We start from the raw sequence: 12,783 nt of genomic DNA, 5'->3' as shown, positions 1-12,783 counted from the left end.
GGGCTGATTTCATCATCGCTCGCCAGATCCTAGTAGACTTGAGGAATCACTGTCTATGGGGCACAGTGGGCACGGGAGCAGAGGGAGAAGTCATGGTTATTGATAAGAAACAGGGAAAAGGGACTCTGTGTACAATGAAGCCAAAAGGGGGTTACGACCTGGAGGTTCTGGTCGGTAACACCCCGGCCAAGTACCGGGCCTATGTGCAAGCAAATCTTGCAGCATTTGCCACCCATAAACACGACTGTGGGAGAGTCACAGGAGTGGAGGTTAGAATAGATGGGGATCCCATGTCCCGCCCGCAAAAGCAGTATGGCTTTCCCCGAGAGGCAGAAGCAGACTTGGAGACAGCTTTAAGCTCGCTTGTCGAGCAGGGTGTTTTGAGACCCATAGCCACCCATGTCAACTCACCGCTTTGGCCGGTTAGGAAACCGGATAATTCTTGGAGGGCTATGGTGGATTATAGGGTGCTCAATAAAAACATCCCAGCTTGTGCCCCCACAGTAGCGGCGGTTGCGGATCTGATAGGGGAAATCCCTGCATCCGCAACCACGTTCACAGTGTTGGACATATCCAACGGGTTCTGATCTATCCCTGTACTGAGGGAAGACCAGTACAAGTTTGCCTTCACCTTCCGGGAACAGCAGTATACATGGAGCTGCCTCCCACAGGGCTTTCATAATAGTCCCAGCATCTTTCACCAATGCATGGCAAACTGCTTAAAAGGCTTCAGCCAACCACACCAGCTGGTCCAGTATGTGGACGACCTGTTGTTGTTCACAGACAGCAGTGAGGAACACGGTCCACTGCTGGCCGAACTGCTGGCCTTACTGAAGGAAGGGGGTTTTAAAGTTAACCCCAAGAAAGCCCAGATAGGTCTAGGAGAGGTAAAATTCCTGGGCCTGACGATAAGGGCAGGAGAAAGGGCCATTGATGAGGCTAGAAGAAAGGCAGTGCAGGAACTCCCTGTCCCTAGGGATGTGCCGGGGGTAAGGTCTTTCCTGGGAATCACTAGCTACTGTAGGGACTTCATCGAGGACTATGCAGCCACTGCCGCCCCTCTGCTCAGACTCCTACATAAGGTGGTCGAGTGGGAATGGGACAATGGCTGTGAGGCAGCATTTGTCCGTCTTAAGAGAGACCTGCAGGTAGCACCAGCCCTAGGGGCAATTGATGGGGGGGAGGAATTCTTCCTGGAGGTGGCAGCCAGCTTAAGTGCAGTGTTGCTCCAGGGGCGAAACGGTCAGCTGAGACCAGTGGTGTACTCCTCCAGGGTCCTCACGGAGGTAGAAAAGGGATACTTCAATTGTGAGAGGCACTTGCTTGCCACCCACTGGGCAGTAAAGAGAGCTCAGATCTTTACCGGAATATCCCCCATTACACTCCTCACCCATCATACCCCGACGCAGATGCTGTTGGACGGGAGGATTAAGGACGGGACAATGAGCAGTGCTAGAATTACTCGCTGGACCCTCCTCCTCTCCAAAATGACTTTAAAGGTCAAGGGCCTCTGCGAGCCCAGGCTCGCAGCAAATTTAATCTATCCAGGGCAGCCGCATCGATGCTCTGTGGAGGGAGTATGGGACATTAACTTTGGATTTCGGGCAGGGATACACCCCACAGGCCGCGAGATCTACATTGATGGCTCCAGTTCGGTGTCCACGGGTACAAGACTCACGTGCTGCGGAGTTTGGGATCCCAAGGCAGGGATTGCCTTGGCTCTTAAACTCCCATGCACCCTGAGCGCCCAGCAGGCGGAACTCTCGGCGGTGATGTATGTGGTCACACACCCCGAGGAATTCCCTACCCCATACACGATTTGCTCAGACAGCATGTTCACTTGCAATTCATGTACAGAGTATCTGGCGATTTGGTCACACCGGGGGTACACCTCTGCGGATGGGAAGCCCCTTGTGACCAAAATCCTGCTAGAAAAGATCATGGCTGCAGTGGGAGAAACCGGGGATGTATATATCCATAAGGTAAAGGCCCACTCCAAAACTGAGCCACGGGGGGAAGGTAACCAGCAGGCAGACCTGCTGGCAAGGGAAGGTGCTCGCACAGGTCACCCATGGGACCCATACGAGGCAGGCAGGATAGCAGCAGCAAGAAGCAAGCCAGGGACACAAGGGAGCGTAGGGGCGGCTGCGGCCCCGGACCTTAAAGTAGTCCAGATGCAGGATCCGATCCTGAAGGCTGCTTTGGCTGCTATCAAAAGGGGGGAAAAGGCGGAGGGCCCATACAGTGCTGTAGATATTGCTGTGCGGGAAGGTATGTTGTTTAAAGGGGACAAATGGGTAGTGCCGCCACAACACCGGAGGGAATTCCTTCAGCTGGCCCATGAGGGTCCAGGTGCGGGACACCCTGGGCCAGAATCTACCTGGCAACGGGTAGAAAAGGCAGGGTGGTTGCCAGACCTCCGGGAAGACGTCCGCAACTTCTGTCTGGCTTGCGCTGCAAACAACCCAGACCCTCAGAAAAGGAAGGCGTCTATGGGACACATCAGGCGGGTAGAGAGACCATGGCAGTCGATCCAGATCGACTACATCGGACCCCTACCGGCTGCCCAGGGAGGTTATAAATACTGCCTCGTCCTGGTGGATGTGTTTTCCAAGTGGGTGGAAGCCTTCCCTTGCCGAACAGCTACCATGGTGGGGACTGCAAAAATCCTGGTGAGGGAGGTGTTCTCTCGGTGGGGTCTACCTCAAATCGTGGAGTCCGACCGGGGAAGCCACTTCACCGGCCAGGTGATGCAGGCCACCCTAAAGGTGCTGGGGATAAGAGCCAAATGGCATGTCGCCTACAATCCTCAGTCCTCAGGCCCCGTAGAATGCCTGAACCGGACCCTAAAGGAAAGGCTGCGCAAGGAGACGGGAGACTCACCAAACAAGTGGGTGGAGGTCTTACCGTTGGTCCTCATGGGAATCCGGGCCAGTCAGTCAAAGAGCACAGGGTACTCACCCCATGAGCTGATGACGGGCCGGATCATGAGAACCCCAGTGCATGTGTTGGCGCCGGTTCTCACCGAAGAGCAGCTCCGAGAGGTGAACCGGGACCGGTTTGTCAGGAACCTGTTTGAACACCTCAAACAGATTCACTGGCAGGCTGCTAGTAACATGGGCAGACAGCATCAGAGTAACCGATTGCTGCTAGAACCCAGCAAACACCATGAATGGGAGATAGGGGACCAGGTCATGGTGAGGAACTATGCTCGGGTCGGGGTTTTTGAAGCATTATATATGGGACCATACAGCATAGTCGACAAGGCTAGCCCTATGGTCTATGCGGTTCGACTGCCTCGCCGGGTGAAGTGGTATCACATTAATCAGTGTAAATTGTTTGACCCCAAAAGAGGTAAAAAACAGAGGGGACGAGCAAGGGAAGGGAATCAGGCACTGGGGGAGGAACAGGCCCCAGTGGATTTGGAGACTCCGGAGGAGGCAGCGGGCCCCGAAGCTCTACAGCCGGGGCTGGTTCATTGCTCCTGTAAGGCTATCCCACCACTGGGTAGAGGTTCCCAGCCCACTAACAGAAGTAGGGAGAAAGGCTCTACCATTAGCAAGGTTCAAGGGGAAGCTGAACCTCCCATGGTGGATCAGCTGGGGCTAGCCCAAGAGGTGGAGGAGATGGCATTGCAGCCCATAACGTGGGACTCTGCACTGACAGTAAGGAGGAGTAACAGAGTGCCACAGCCCAGGGCGCCGTGGTCCCCTGTTGACTTAGCCTCCCGCCCCAGACCGACACGGCGAAAGACAACAGGGAGGGTGCTCTGTTGCACTAGCAAGGGTCTTCCACCGATTATCCGGGGCTCGAGAGGGCCTTGGAGGGCAGCACAAGACTCATTAAGGGGGACCATACGAGCCCCTCAGCGGAGGGCATCCTGGTCCCCAGGATACGGTCAGCCGAGTGGTCGACGACACCTGTACAGTGACAGGATATAGCCTGGCCACCCGGGGACGGGTGGCGGTGTGTATATTTTCCCTTCCTGTTTTGTTACTTTGTGTTGTGTGTATATGTGTTTAGGTAAGGCAGTGACGGTTGGGTACAGCATTTTGTGTGTTTGGAACATGTTAAGTGGGCCGAGCCTGGAGAGGTCTCTCAAGGCAAGGCCATGTTCTTCTTGCCTTTCAGATGTCAACACCTCCCTACTGGACGTTAGTGATGCTGGTATCGCTAAGGATCTGCACCGGGCACCGAGGGGACACCGAGGACTCCCTAGTTTTCGGATGTTCCGGGGGCAGAGCGCCGACAGTGACCACAGGAGAAGGGACTCCGGCGGCGGATGGCAGGGTCACCTACTCCCCCGAGGGGAGATGGCCTGGGTGGTTGGGATCGAACTCCACCAAGTACTCCAACCATAAGGACTTTACCTACGGAGAGGCCTCCATCCCCTGCCCGGAGATCACTGTGGCCACTTCCAGAGTGAGAGTGACATAAGGCAGGAAGGTATGCCTAACTTGCCAAGGGGACATACCTCTGGGACGGTGGTGGTGGCTCAGAAAGCTCAAGAGGGACATGGGAGACCGACACTCGGACTGGGAACGTCTGGATAATGATACCTACCGAACCATCATGGGGTCATCTGGCGGGGTAACGGTGTGCTGGGAGAAATGGTGGGCGTACGACCAAGGAATTTATTTGTGTATGTGGGGATCCACTCGCGTGTGTTTAGAGGGGGTCTCCATTGCTTTTTATAGATGGTGGCAGGATGTTGGGGATGGGGTGGTATGGGATCGCAGCGGGGAGGCGTGTGTGATCCCCAATCCCCGGGTACCAGTAAATGCCACCGAACTTGTAGTTCGGGAAAGAAAACCCCCACCCACGGCCAAGCCCACCATCTCACACGAGTGCCCGACAACAACCAGGGGGCCGGGGAATGGTTTAGTGTTGGTCCCTACCGAGAAACTATTTTATCAGGGGGTACACTATGCAGTGGCATCAGTGGTGCTAAATCTGACAGAAATCCGCCTACCGACATGGTGTCCCCGGGAAACCGAGCTGTTATACCAGGCTCTGCTGCGGGAGATGTTCCAGAAGTTCTATGAACTGGACTTCGGGGATGTCAAAGTGACAGACTTGTATAAACATTGGGATAGGGCCGAACCGGGCAGGCAGAAGCGTGGCACTTTAAATGACATTCTTATGGGGTTTAACACCGGGGCGTCCGCCATAAACAGTTTGGATAACATGCAGCTGGCCCTCCAGATAAATGGGTTAAAGAGTCAACTGCGCAAAGTCCTGGGGGACGAGAATACCGTCGTGGGATCCGCGCTCCACGAAGAGGTGGCAATGACAGTTCACTTAAAGGAGATTATCTCTCAATTGGAGGCGCAGGCCAGGACTGTAAACGCCTTGATTCGGGACGATAGAAACTCCTCCGATCAAGCTGCCCAAAATGAGGTGTGCGTGCTCTATGGGGCCTGGTTGCTGGGAGAGGGACGGAGTAACCGCGAGGATCTGAGACAGGGACAGGTCCCCTCCTGGATCAGCAACCAGCACTTAGCAGCACTGCACCCTTACGATAATGTTTTGAGTCCTTGCCAACTTCGTGTAGCGTCGGAAGCCTACCCGGTACCGGTGGACTGTGGAAAGTCAAACCATACCATCATGGGTGTGGTGGTCAGGATGCCCGTGATGGGGGCGTCCCCACGACCAGCACCCCTGTACCGAGTGGAGAATGTGGGAGTCATTCGTGGAGGGGTGCATGTTCGATTCCAAGAGGTCCCACCTTATGTCACAATGTGGGAGCACACTGTGACAGGTACAGACCTCTCGGGTTGTTGGAGCAGGGGAGCACAGGTAATCCTGTGCCCCCAGCACTTGAAAGCTTTTGCAAGGCCACATTGCGGGTTCAACACTGCTGGGGCAGAGCCTATCAATTGCACAATGGAGGTAATGGCCCCTAACCACATGCCTCCACAGGTAGCATATGTAGGCGGTGGGACATATTGTGTCACCACAAGTGCCCAACGGTATGAACACGGACCGGGAAGGTGGTGTCCAATACTGTACAGCAGCTTTTGCTTTAAACCCAGGGCAGAGGTTCAAGTGGCACACACCAGAATCACACCCATCCCTGAACCTTCCACGATTCACCTCATGGTACAAAACAACCTCAGCCATCTACAACAATATGTTGCCCAGTTTGGCTATCCCATTGCCCCACTACCTGAGAAACTTACAGCCCTCCTCCAGGCAGTGGATTTGTCACAAAAACATTTTTACACCATGGAGCAGAAAACTGAAATTCTAGCAGGGGAGATTGCCCAGATTAAACCCCCAGCATGGTGGGATTTGGGAATACGGGCAGACATAGCTGCATGGATCCGGGTGGGATCGCATGCCTTAGTAATCGGCCAACTCCTGATTGTAGCTTATCTGCTAGTTACAAGCTGTAAGCTCAGGAGAAAAAGAAAAAGAACGCAGTTCCTCATTCTACTACACAGCCAGGAGAGCCGTTGCTAAACACTCAAGGTGTGTAAACAAAGCTTGACCGTGACACTTAGGCGGTTTTGTTATTTCCAGAGATGACTGCGTTTTTCATACATGGCTCCTGGGGAGTTTGCAGGGCAGGTTTCTTTGTTTTACGTTTGAGACTGAAATGAGACTCAATGTACAATTACTTATGTAACCTTAAGTACATATATGTATGTTGCTGTCGTGTATTGTAACGTGTTGGATTTCTGTGTTTAGGAATTACGATATATATCGACGGGATCAGTTTAGAGTTAAACTGGGGAAAGTTGGGCAATTTGGGAGACCTCGGGTTTTCTCACCACCCTGAACTTTGACACACTTGAGTGGTGTCTGACTGTGTCAGATGGGGGATTATGTAGGGGAGGACGAAAACCCCCTCATTTTACCCAGAAGGAAAAGGGCTGTGGGATCAGTCTGTGCTGTGAATTGAAACCGATGGAAGGAAAACTTTGGGACACAAATGAATTTTAAAAGAGCAGACAAGGCCTGCAGGGGATAAAAGGGGGTGCATTCATGGAGACCCCCCCCCCCCCAGTGTTTGGACTCATAGGAAAGGGAATTTAATTTGGAACTATCTACCAGAAAGTTTGAAATCCTAAAGTGCACATGGAAGAAACTACGAACTTTAATCGAATTTGGGATTTTTTAAAAGATGTATATTGGGTCTGCAAGAAAAGGGGTGGAGTCAATATCAAAAGGGCCAGTTTGGACATTGGAACTAATCAAATTGTCTGGGAACTGTATACCCTCGAAACTTGCCCCTTGAAAACATTAGCATTTAAACAATGCCACATACATATTCCAACACCTTTTTCATCAGGCATAGAAATATCTGGCTCAGGCCAGACTAGCACAATGGCTACAGGAGGCCAATGCAATCAACACCCACTCAAACCTTGAGTAGGTTAAGATCAGTGGAAAAAAAACCTAAAAACCTAAAACTGCTGCATTTTTCAAAATCAAAAAGTCCACCAATGAGAAGAATCGACTTCAGCAGGAGAGGCGGACTGGATAATCTTGCTATAAAAAAAGGGTTTCTGACGTAGTGAAGAAAGAAGTGTTGATTTTCCCTGCCCTCATGATTCAACAACCACAACCACAAGCCTCTCGACACTGAAGGAAAACCAGTGTCCGAAGACACCGAAGATAGAAGAAACAAACCACCAGACTGTGGAAGGCACAGTAGTGAGTATAACCTCTGGTCCCCAGAACTCCCAACTCAGTTAGGCCAGGAAAGGTGGGAGGTTGGGCATTGTACTGCTAAACTGGTGTAAAGATTTTCGTTGGGTCCGTTTTAGTGGGATTTAGGGGGATTGTTTTGTTGGTGTATTGCTGTTTGTTGAGTTACACCTTGTCAAATAAATTGGAAGCCTAAAGTTCCTCTTGGAATCACCTTGTCTCAGTTCTATTGTATTACATCTCCTGATCGTGAGTCTTATGTCAGAACCGTGTAAGGGAAGCTAGGAGCGCCTCGAAAACGCTCAACTGTGTGTCACAGGCTAGGGAAGAAGGGGTTAGGAGTGTTTGACACTCACAGGTGCCTCACAGGCTAGGCATAAGCTGTGGGGACGCACGAGTCTCAAAACCCCCTTCATAAGCTGTGGACACAGTCTCTCCAGGAGTGCTCTTGCAGCACTCAGGGTACCTCACACGCCAGGCATAAGCTGTGAGGACAGAAGCCCAGAGAGAGACACCCAAGGCACAACAACCCTGTGAAAACCCCTTACAGAACCTCATTTGTGTTTTGCAGATCAGCCAGTAGCGCGGCCCCAGGCAAGACCACAGAGGCCAGAAGGTGGGGGCGCGGGGCCGAACTCGGTGGACGATCCTACATCTGGTGCTGAGGAGCTCCGATTCTCGCCCGTCAATCCGCTGGGTCTGTTCTCTATGGATGAGAGCGCAGACTTCGAGGAACCTGCATCGCCAGGCTCTAGAAGGCATTCCACCCCAAGGCCATCTAGTGCACCTCTGGCCATTCCCGTCTCCACTTTTGTGGTACCGGGCCCAAGCACCTCGCTACAGAGCACCCAATTTGTCCCCAGGCCAGCACTGACCCCGCAGAGGTTTCCTGAACCAGGTCTGGTCCACGACGCCAGATGATATTGGAGAGATGGTTAAATTGTCCAGGAGAACTGTAGACATTGGTGACCAGATCCTCAATGCATTGGGGGGCATATCCCGACAGCTGGCCACCATCTTCAGCACCTTGATTGGGTATGTTCCACGGATGGCGGAGGCCCTGGAGGCGATAGCCAGGAACACTGCTGGCACAGGCCTCCCAGTGGTCCCGGAGCATGGCACTCCACCCCTAAATTCCGCATCGCCAGTGCCAACGACACATGAGAGGCAGGCCCAAGATCCTGCTTCTGGCTCAGAGAATGTTCCCACCTCGGCACCCCCCGCTCCCGTATCTGTGCAACCACTGGTTCTGCCTTCATGAGGCACCATCTGAGGAGCTCTTCGGCCAGGCGGCATGGAGTGAGGAGGGGAAGGGGTAGAGGTGGTGAGAAGAAGAGTAGGGGGAAAGGAAAGTGAGGTGCATGTCCACAGATGATGGCTCTGTTATATCTCCATCTTGGTGTATGCAATTTGTTGTAATGTATGTGGGGAGGGGCCACCCTCCTGCTTTGCATTTGTAGTCGGTGTTGCTGGGACATGTTGACCATTTGATTGATGTCAATGGTCAAAAATGTGGGGTGGGGGTGGGGTGTTTTTCCCTGTGTTACTTATGATTTCAGACCAATAGTCGTATTAAATGTTTTTTATTCAACATAACTTTGTTGCGCATTGTCTCAGGTAGCTGGACCGTTATACACTGGTGATTCCTTGAAAGGGTTAAATAAAACTTAATTTGAATCAACTTAAACTTTAACTGGCACCAAGATGATGCCCACCATTGATGTGTGAGCTGCACACACACAGCAATGTGTCAGCTTTGTCAATTACAGCAACGTTCTTTCAGGCAAATCGCTCATTTATGAGCTCCTGATGTAAGAGTCTTGCAGCTATGTAGCCACCACGGGCCCTTTCCTGCGGTCTGGAGGGGGGGGCATGGGCATGGTTGCAAGATGATTGTCTAGCCCTAGGTCAGTGTCCAGCCCCTCATCCTCCTATTTCTCTCTCTCCTGAGGTGTACCATCAGTCCCTTGTGGTAATTCTTGTCCCCTCCTGATAGCCAGGTTGTGCAGCATGGAGCACACGACCACGAATTGAGCTACTTGCTCAGGGTTGTATTGTAACTCCCCTCCTGAGTGTTTCAGGCATCTGAAGCGCTGCTGAAGCATAGTTATTGTTTTCTGGACCACATTGCGTGTGGTTCTGTGGCTCTGGTTGTATCACTTCTCGGTCTCGGTGTGGGTGTCATGCAGGGGGGTCATCAGCCAGGTGGCTAGGCCATATCGTTTGTCACCAAGCATCCAGCATTGTCCTTGTGGCTGACTCTTAAACATGTCAGAGAGCGCTCTCTCACGCAGGATGTGAGCCTCATCGAAGCTGCCCAGACATTCGGCATTCACTGCCGTAATTATCTTGTTGTGGTCAACAACTAGTTGGACCTTCAGGGAGTGAAATCCTTTTCTGTTACAAAAAAGCTCTGTGTCCTGAGAAGTTGCCTGCATGGCGATGTGAGTACACTGTATTGCTCCCTGTATCTTGGGGAACATAGCAATGCAGTAGAATGCTCCAGCCCTGTCAGTCTGAGCCTCCGTGGTCATGGGGAAGCTGATAAAGTCCATCCTACGCGCGTACAGAACCTCCGTGACCTGTCTAATGCAGCGATGTGTGGCATGGTGAGACAGAGGGGAAATGTCGGCCGCGGAGATCCGAAAGGAACCGGACGCGTAGAACGACAGTGCCGCGGTGACCTTAACCTCGACGGACAAAGATGTCCTGAAGGTGATGGCAGGCTGCAGATCTGACCTGATGAGCTGGCATATTTCATTGATCGCCACCTTGTGGAAGCACAGTTTCCGAAGGCAGATGTTCTCGGACACTTCGAGGTAAGACCGCTTCTCCCTGTAAGTGCGGGGTGTGTATGGTCTAGACCTCCTCTTCATGCTGGCACGTCTTAGATTGGGCACATAATGTTGTGCATCAGACGTTGTGCCATTTGCACTCTGCAGCATCTGCGTATTAATCGATGCAGGCTGAGAAATGGCTGGCCCCATTGCAATGAAAGTACAATAGCGATTGATCAGAAGCAATAACTTCCACACTAAAAGACACCTAAAAAACCCAATCGTCCACAGTCTGAAAAGATGTCTGTTGAGATGGTCACTTCACCTGAGAAGAACTCCAGAGTCAATCCAAACTCCTCCGAAGTTGAAGCAGCCTGTTCAATGAAGCAACCTGCGATTTGAAAAATGGTGCCCACACCACTGTGATTAGTTCAGAACAGTTCCACTTTTTCAGAGCGGTGTTTTGGGCGAGCGATATTGTGGGCGAGATGTGTGCAAGGTGGTGAAAGTGACGCTGGGCGATATACTGGGCGTTAGTTTCGGCAAACTTGATCTTTACGACAAAAAAAAGTGGGCGGTCGGTATTATTGAATCTCAGCGTTAATTACGTGCCGGAAGTAATACTGGCTGATATTATGGGCGTTAGTTTCACCCATTCTGATGATTCAGCCCAAAAAAGTGGGCGGGTGGTATTATTTTTTCCTGGCGTTACGTACATGGCAAAAGTAACGCTCGACGATAAGTGTCCGAGAAATGGGCATCAGTTTCCATTTTGTGGCTAAATAACTGATATCTGGGTGTTATACCTCATTCAGCAGTAAAATGGATGTTAAGTGGGCGTTATGCATGTAAAAATAATGCAAAATCTAGCCCATTAACGCTGTTTCTCGCTCCATGGATGTTCCCTAACCTGCTGAGTATTTCCAGCATATTCTGTCTTCTCTGACGCCTTGCTTTACCATCCGAGGCCTTTGCAAATGCCTAACAGCACCCCCTGCACACTTAAAAAACTTTTAACATGTATTGTACCAAGCCACCACTTCAATAAAATAAAAAAATCCGTCCATAAGCTTAAATACAAACTTACTTGAAAGATGTGTGTGTCCTTTAAGAGGTGCTGACAGCATCTCCGTCAGTCTGGGAAACGCTGGGTTTTCATGGTGAGCGTAGGACTCAGTGCTGAACTCAATGCTAAGGTCCAAGTTCACAAGGAGGCGTTAAGTCAGTGTGCGCCACTTGCAAAATGGTGGCTGCTTCAGGACCCATCAACAGCTGGCGGAAGAGCGGCGGCTGCCATTTTCTCGCCATGTTATGCCAGTAATAGATGGCGTTAAGCACCCGAATTTTTAACCCACTGTCTGTTGTGCCAGTAAGACAAACAAACCAGGCAGGTCCTTGCTTTGATCTGAGTTATGGTTCCTTTGTATTGAAAAATTGTTCTATGTGAAGCCATTCTACAGTATGCTGATGCTCCATGTGTTCTGGAATTCTCCCAGTTATATTGCATGATCGACTTCAGACGGGCAGAAATGAAGAGACAACTTTTCATATATGAGATTGTGTGGCTCCTGCGAGGTGTGTTGGGAGCAGGGCTGAGGGTCCGATATCCTGTGGGAAACCAGGATGTGATTGCAGCGCGTCTGTCTGTGGCACTTTAACACAGGCAATTCATTAACATTTTACTTCCGGGTTGGTCGTCGAATGCGCGGCATTGGGCATGGTGCAGACCCACATGACGCAATCTCAACTCCAGTCTTTCAAGGCCCATTCTAAAGATAGAATCTGGAGGAGTTTGGAGTTAGAAGCAAGAGAGGAAGAACTTTGACAATGGATTCAGGAAGCTCAAACATAAAAACATAAGAACCAAAGGCTTCCATGTCTCCTCCCTTGATGTGCTGCTGGGTGCTGTGAGCAGCCACAGAGAGATACTCTTCCCTAGCAATGGAAGGAACAAACCTGCTGCTATAAAGAAGGCATGGCTGGAGCTGGCCCAGGAGGTCAGCAGCAGGAACATTGTGCCACACTCTTGGATTCAGTGCATTTTAATGACCTAACCAGGTCAGGCAAGGTGAGTATAATTGCACATTCACCTACATCCTGTCGTGTACATTCCCCCAGCCCCTCACTCTGCTTTGCAAAGCCTACCCCATCCTCACACCCACTTACCTTGCAAGCACAACCATCCTTCTCTTTCTACGCATTCCTCACAACTCCATCTATTCATCCACCACTGCACTCACCCTCATCTTTATACAATTTCATGCCTCTCACTGATAGTCACGCTCACCAAATGCACTGCATCCAATTGTATGAACACATGCTATTATAGTCACTCATTGGTCTGCTTTTT

This window comes from Pristiophorus japonicus, chromosome 9, assembly GCF_044704955.1.
Source record: "Pristiophorus japonicus isolate sPriJap1 chromosome 9, sPriJap1.hap1, whole genome shotgun sequence".
NCBI classification, from domain to species: domain Eukaryota; kingdom Metazoa; phylum Chordata; class Chondrichthyes; family Pristiophoridae; genus Pristiophorus; species Pristiophorus japonicus.
The sequence above is the reverse complement of the archived record's forward strand: the minus strand, read 5'-3'. Positions refer to the sequence as shown.